Source organism: Schistocerca serialis, chromosome 10 (genome assembly GCF_023864345.2).
Source record: "Schistocerca serialis cubense isolate TAMUIC-IGC-003099 chromosome 10, iqSchSeri2.2, whole genome shotgun sequence".
Lineage (NCBI taxonomy): Eukaryota > Metazoa > Arthropoda > Insecta > Orthoptera > Acrididae > Schistocerca > Schistocerca serialis.
The window spans coordinates 242,883,683-242,891,121 of NC_064647.1; positions in this window are offsets into that span (position 1 = coordinate 242,883,683).

The window sequence follows — 7,439 nt, forward strand, 5'->3', positions numbered from 1 at the left end:
TCACAGGTAGCCCTGCCATTGATGGGATAGGTGATGTTAGTGACCGGACTGGAGTAGTTGGTGGTAGGAGCATGTATGGGACAAGTCTTGCATCTAGGTCTATTACAGGGATATGAGCCATGAGGTACGGGATTGGGAGCAGTGGTTGTGTAAGGATGGACGAGTATATTGTGTAGATTCGGTGGATGGCGGAATACCATGGTAGGAGGGGTGGGAAGGATAGTGGGCAGGACATTTCCCATTTCAGGGCATGGTGAGAGGTAATCGAAACCATGGTGGAGAATGTATTGGTTATGGTATTGTTACATTCCATCCTGGATTTTCCATTGTTCAATATCCAAGGATTGTTACTAGGCCTTGTCGTGATTCCTATTTGATCCTCAGTTGCCTTCACTATTTTCTTTTTCACAGCTACCCATTTATCTTCTATTGCATTCCTTTCCCCAGTTTCAGTCAACTGTGCCTAAGGCTCCCTTTGAAACACTTAACTACTTCTGGTCCTTTCAACTTTTCCAGGCCCCACCTCCTTCATTTCCCACCTTTCGGCAATTTCTTCCATTTTAATTGACACTTCATAACCAATTAATCGTGGTCAGAGTCCAAATCTGCCCCTGGAAATGTCTTACAATTTAAAATCTGATTCCGAAATCTCTGTGTTTCTATCACATAATCAGTCTGAAACCTTCTGGTGTCACCAGGTCTCTTCCTCGCATACAACCTCCTTCTGTGGTTTTTAAACCAAATGTTAGCTATAATTAAATTATGCTCTATGCAAAATTCTACCAAGTGACTTCCTCTGTCATTCCTTTTCCTCAGTCTATATTCACCTACTATTTTTCCTTCTCTTTGTTTTGCCAATACTGAATTCCAGTTCCCCATCACAGTTAAAATTTGTTTCCCTTACCTAGCTGAATAACTTCTTTTATCTCAATGTACATTTCTTTGATCTCTTCAACATCTGCGAAGCTAGTTGGCATAGAAATTTGTACTCATGTGGAGGGTGTGAGCTTAACGCCTATCTTGGTTACAATAATGTGTTTACTATGCTGCTCATAGTAGCTTTGCCGCATTCCTATTTACTTATTCATTATTGGACCTACTCTCATTATCCCTGTGATGATGTATTTATAACCCTTTACTCATCTGGCCAGAAGTTATGTTACTTCTCTCGCTGTACTTCACAAGTCCCCCACTATATCTAACTTGAACCTATTTATTTTCCTTTTTAAATTTTCTAACTTGAACCTATTTATTTTCCTTTTAAATTTTCTAACTTAACTGCCTGGCTAAGGACTCTAACATTCCACACTCCAACCTGCAGAACACCTTTTTTTTCCCTCCTGATGACGAAATCTGATGGCTAATGTTACAAGGCCAGATCAGTCAGTCATCCAGACTGTCGCTCCTTCAACTACTGAAAATGCTGCTGCCCCTCCGCTCTCTTCAGTAACCACACTTATGCTAACTTACCTGCAAATGCTAAAAAAAATCTAATAATATATATTAATACTTGTAAATCTGGTAATGAAAAAAATGATTTTCATAGTGGTACAGTGAAACAGGTCTTAGCATCATATTATGGTCTGTTGTAGACTGTGATCTACCCTACAGCTCATTAATTTCAATACACCCTGCCATTTCAGATTTAAAACACAAATCAAATGTTATTTCTCACAAAATATAATTATATTAAATTCCACATATATATAATACAATCACAATCAATATATTTTACTTTCATCAAAGTATTCTCCTTTGGATTTAATAACTGCCTCACAAACTTGAGGCATGCAGTCAATCAGTTTTTGTAGGTATCGGGAATCTATATGATTCCACACATCCTTAACAATATTTCAGAGATATTTCTTGTTGGATATATTAACTTTCATGATACGTCTGTCCACTTTATCCCAGACTATTTCAATGAGATTGAAATCGGGGCTTTGGGACATCCATACCATATCTTTCGATACTTTCTGTTTTTCCTTTGATGCAATGTAGTTCGTACAGTATGTTTGCCGTTGTTTTGTGTCATTATCCTGTTGTAAGGTGAACCCTTTCCCTATTAAGCACAATCCACTAGGTATTGCATGATACTGAAGTATGCTGTGGTATTGCTTCTGATCCATACATCCTTCTATTTTCACAACGCTGCCAACTCTACCTCCGGCAAAACATCCCCAAACCATAATAGAACCTCCACTGTATTTAACCGTAGGAAGAACACACTGCTGGGCTACCCTTTCCCCTACAAATATTCTCCTTCTGATTCCAAAAATTACGAACTTTGATTCATTGGTGAATAACACCTTCATCCACTCTTATAATGTTTTCTAGCCCATTCAAGTCTCTTCTGTTTATTTATGGGCCTTAGGAGGGGTTTTCTTGCTGTGATACATCCTTTCAAGCCGGCTTCAGTCAGTCTCCTTTTTACTGTAGCTACAGATATTGTTTTCGTGCTCATTTCTACCAACTGTGCACAAATTTGGGGCACTGTTTCAAATCTATTTCTATTACTGGTAATTCTGATATATTTATCATCACTTTTAGTTGTTTCGCAAGGTCACCCTGGCAGTGGTATGTCCTTATTGCTACCTGTTATCTTCTGGCAGTGAAGAGTATATTGCACTCACCCTATAGATATACTACACTTTCGCAATTTGGCAAATAGATAAACCAGCTTGGCTAAGTGCTACAATTGCAGGAAGTTTTTCTATTGATATCTCCACTTGTGGAGCCACACTAGTGATGTGTACAACACATTACTACAGGGAATAACACAGATGTACCAAATGTGATGTCCGTTGGCAAATAGGTAAACAAACATATGAGACAGGTACATAAAGTTTATGTACATAACACTGTTTGCTGGATACTATTGTATCTCGAAGACCACAAACAAGAATCATGGCATGTGTACAACTGCTGTACTATTCCTTTGCTTCCTCAATCATACCCACGGTATTAGACCTACTCTGCAGAGGACTAGATGTCACTTATTGGGTGTATTGAAATTAATGAGCGGTAGTGTACGTAAGTACAACATTAAGGAAATTTTGGAAAAACAATTATATTAACCTACTCTTTTAGAAAAACCATTTCTTTTATAGAGTAAGTGGATTTAAAGTGAAGATCATTGATAAATATCGAAATCCAAACCAAGCAAAAAAATATACAGGGGTTTGACAAAAAATATGGAAAACAACAAGAAAGTCAGGCTCGAACACAAATGCAAATGCTAGCTAAGCCTGCAGGTTGTGCTGTTGTATTTGACCACAAACGGCACCTGTGCACGCCCTCTCAATACATTGCAAGTGTCAGTCACGATTAGAACAGTGTTCCGTGTGTTTGTGAGTGCATTATGTCACAGATATGTGACTCTGAATGTGGACAAATTGCTGGTGTGCGTATGGTGGCTGCTTCTGTAACCAACACAGCTGCAGTGTTTTGTGCTTCAATAGGCACCATCCAAATGATACAGAACACACAGAAAGTGGAAAAACATAACAGCTAAGTCATAATGTGGACACAACTGTATGTTGAGTGATTGTGGTAAACAGTCATTGTAGAGACTACCATGAAAAATGAGAGAATGTCCGCTGCAAAAGTCAATGCAGAACCGAATGTTGCATTCGCGAACCCCGTCAGCAGCGAAACAACTTGAAGGGAGCTCCATAAGCACAGAATTGCAGGAATTCTGAAACCACACATCAGTGATGCAAATGCCTGCAACACGAAAATGTGGGCTGAAACCTTACAACCTGGGCTGTGGAGTAACGGAATGTCGTTTGGTTGGACAAGTCTTGTCTGACACTGTTCCCAACTTGTGGCCGAGTTTATGTATCAAGAGTGAAACATGGCAGGGGTTGTTATGATTTGGGCAGCCATATTGTGGTACTCCATGGGTATCATGGGTACTCTGCAAGGCTGCATTACTGGTAAGGATTAAGTCACCATCTTGGCTTATCAGGGGACAATGTCTGTCCCCAATGGTGATGGTGTGTTCCAAGATCACAGGGACTCTGCTCACAACATTCGCATCATACAGGACTGGTTTTGTGAGCACGATGATGAATTGTCGCATCTCCCTCGACCACCACAGTCACCAGATCTCAATGCTACTGAACATTTGTGGTCTATTTTAGACAGATGGGTGTGTGATTTGCTATCCATCTTTACCATTGTTACCTAAAGTTCCCACTATTTGGATGAAAAATAGTATGAGATTCTCTTGAAGAACATACAGGACCTGCATTTATCCATTATGAGATGATTGAAAGCTGCTATGAATGCCCAGCTTTTCTGCGCCATACTGGGCATGGTAATGTGTAGTGTCTTTGGTGTTTCCATATCTTTGTCTAGCCCTGTAGGTGTCTTTACAGAACATGTAAATAATTCAGTCTGACTTGTTACCAAATGAGAGGGGGATTTAGTATCTAGTATGAGCACATATGCCAGTGGAAGGCATGGATATTCCAGTCCACATGGGCACACAGCTGACACCAGTGCACAAAGAACTAAGTTCCATTTTCAGTCAAAATGCCACAGTAAAGTACGACACTGGAAAAATAAGTCCATCCTAAATGAACATTGCTGTCTGTATCTGCTGTGTTGCTGAGGCCACATTTGATCAGCACATTTGCAGCACCATAAAGTAAACATAGCACACCAACTGGCAACTGATGACTTCTTGGCCATCCTTAATTCAGTTCTGTTCAACAAGTGAGTTGTACCAACAACTGATGTTGCACATGAGCAGGAGTCGGTAAATAGAGCAGAAGGCTCCACAAATATTGAGTGTACATACTGATGAAAACTTGCATTGGAAGAACAATCAAGTTTAGCTACTTTTGCTCGTTATACAATTGCTAATCTTGGAAAAGAGTATTAACCTCCAGACACATTTTGCATATTTGCACTAAATAGCATCTTATGGAATAACCTTCTTTGGTACTGATTGCACAAAAGCGAGCAATAAGACTGATGTGTGATGTTCACCCGCAGACGTCATGTTGGCACCTCTTCGAGGAGCTAGGCATTTTAACTGGGCTGTCCCAATACATATATTTGCAAATGAAATTCGTCATAAATAATCCAAAACAATTTGAGAAGAACAATGGTGTACATACCTTACAAAACTAGAGGGGAAAATGACCTATTACCCATTATTAATGCTGTCAGTGGCTCTGAAAGGAGTTCAATATGCAGTAACAAAAGCTTTTGATCATTTGCCCAGTAACATAACATGTCTGACAGATAGCACAGCACACTATATATCTAATTTAAAATCATTTTTCCTGGATAAATCCTATTTTTACTTAAACACTGGTTTCCAGAAAAAAGAAATTAAGTGTAGTCGCATCAGTACGAGTAAAAATAATAATGCATTCCTTAATGTTAACACAAATCATGTATACATACCCTGTAAACTGACTCATTCCACATCATTTCGATTTAAAAAAAACATTCTAATGATCTATGGAACATGTAACTAACTAGTGAAAGAATCACAAAACACCAAAATTCAGTTACAGGTGATCACTTGGAATGGAACACCAAGGACAGTCAACAAACTAAAAATACACCTCCACTCCTACACGCACACACCCGCACACGCAGAGAGAGAGAGAGAGAGAGAGAGAGAGAGAGAGAGAGAGAGAGAGAGAGAGAGATGCTTATGAAAAATGCAATCTACAGGAAGACCTTCAATAACATCCTTCTTTCCTGTCTGTTTTCTTTTTAATTTAGAAGACCACATACATTGTGTTTCATCAAATGAATTCAACCTTAACATCATTCACCAACATAGGTCACTCTTGTGTTTTAAGGACTTAAACAGTTTTGTTACTACTTCCTGTACAGCCAAAGTCTACATGGTATGCATTTATGAACATGCTTGGCACAAGGAGAGATAATAGCTGTGTGCTTTCAAACAGTTTCAGATACTGAATCCATTCACATGGATCATATACCTTCACTATCATTCCCATCTTTTCATGTCTGGCTACCTCTGATAACAAATAATGTGCTTAATGACAGTTTCAAAACAAGATGGCAGTTTTGTCTATGTTTACAATGATTACTTTGAATAATTATAACTATGGACAACAGTAGGTATACATTCAGCAATTAATGTTTAATAATGAATATGTATGACCTGCAGTATGTCATTCAAGCTGGAAAAAAATGGAGCTCATTGCTTTTCCAAGGACTTGCTATGTAGCACAAATCATCAAATAATACACAGTTTCTAAAAGTCTGAAAATGAAGACAAATATACATGATAAAATCTATACACTAAAGTATCCCCAAATTGAAATCGGCATCAAATACACCATCCTTCAAAAGAGTTCCAAGACTTACAGTATTCTTCATTTGTACGTGATGTTCATGTAGTAACTATGGTGGGCTAAAACTAACAACTGTAAACAACAGATGTGCATTTGGCCATTCAGATGTGGGCAGGGAGTGTTAAGTAGTGGGACGTGCAGACAATGTCTTTCAATGCCATTGTGTCGCAAACTGCAATGGAGCAAGATCTCTAAATTAAGTGATCAAGACATTCTTCAAAATGTTTTGAAAAACACCTTGACTCCCGAACAGAAATGACGTGTGAATGCCTGTCCTGACTTGATTGAAATGCAAAATGTGGACAAATCTTTTCTGGAAAAAATCACCACATGTGACAACACTTGGCATTATCAGTATGAAACCACAAAGAAAAAAGTGCACAGATTTACACAAAGGGTCAACACTTCGGCGACACACTGACATTGATGCCAATGTGATGCGCAAGTTCAACAACATCACAAAGGAGGATTTTTGGCAAGAAAACTTTTAAGATGGTGGTATGGTGTGCAACTTCTTGTTAATTTTCTAATTGATTACTCAACAGTTCCTAGCACTGTTAGTGGTTGCTTTTGCTCATTCCACTATTTATTATGAGAACCCTTCAACTAACATGATACTTCCTGGCAGATTAAAACTGTTGCTGAACCGGGATTTGAACCCACAGTTTTAATCTTCCAGAAAGTTCATACAACCAGCACATGCTCTGCTGCAGAGTAGATGACTCATCCTGGAAACAACCGAAGACATAATTTAGAAGGAAATCTACTTACCATACAGTAGCAGACACGCAAAAATACCAAATATGATAAATAAAGATAAATTTTAGAAATACACATTTGTGTTGATTGTTGAGTCTGTCTTTTTATATACTTTGGTGTCTCCATTTTAGATTCTGTCCTGACTGACACTTGCTTTAATTAAGAAAAGCCCATTTTCCAGAGGATGGAAATTTCAATTCATACAACTACTGATTTTAGCATCTATCCACTATGATGGAGCAGCCACCTAGTAAATAATGTTTTTTCTTTGGTTTTTTATTGCTACTTTTTGTGAAACTGCTTACGCTTCTGAAATGTCTTCTATTTTGG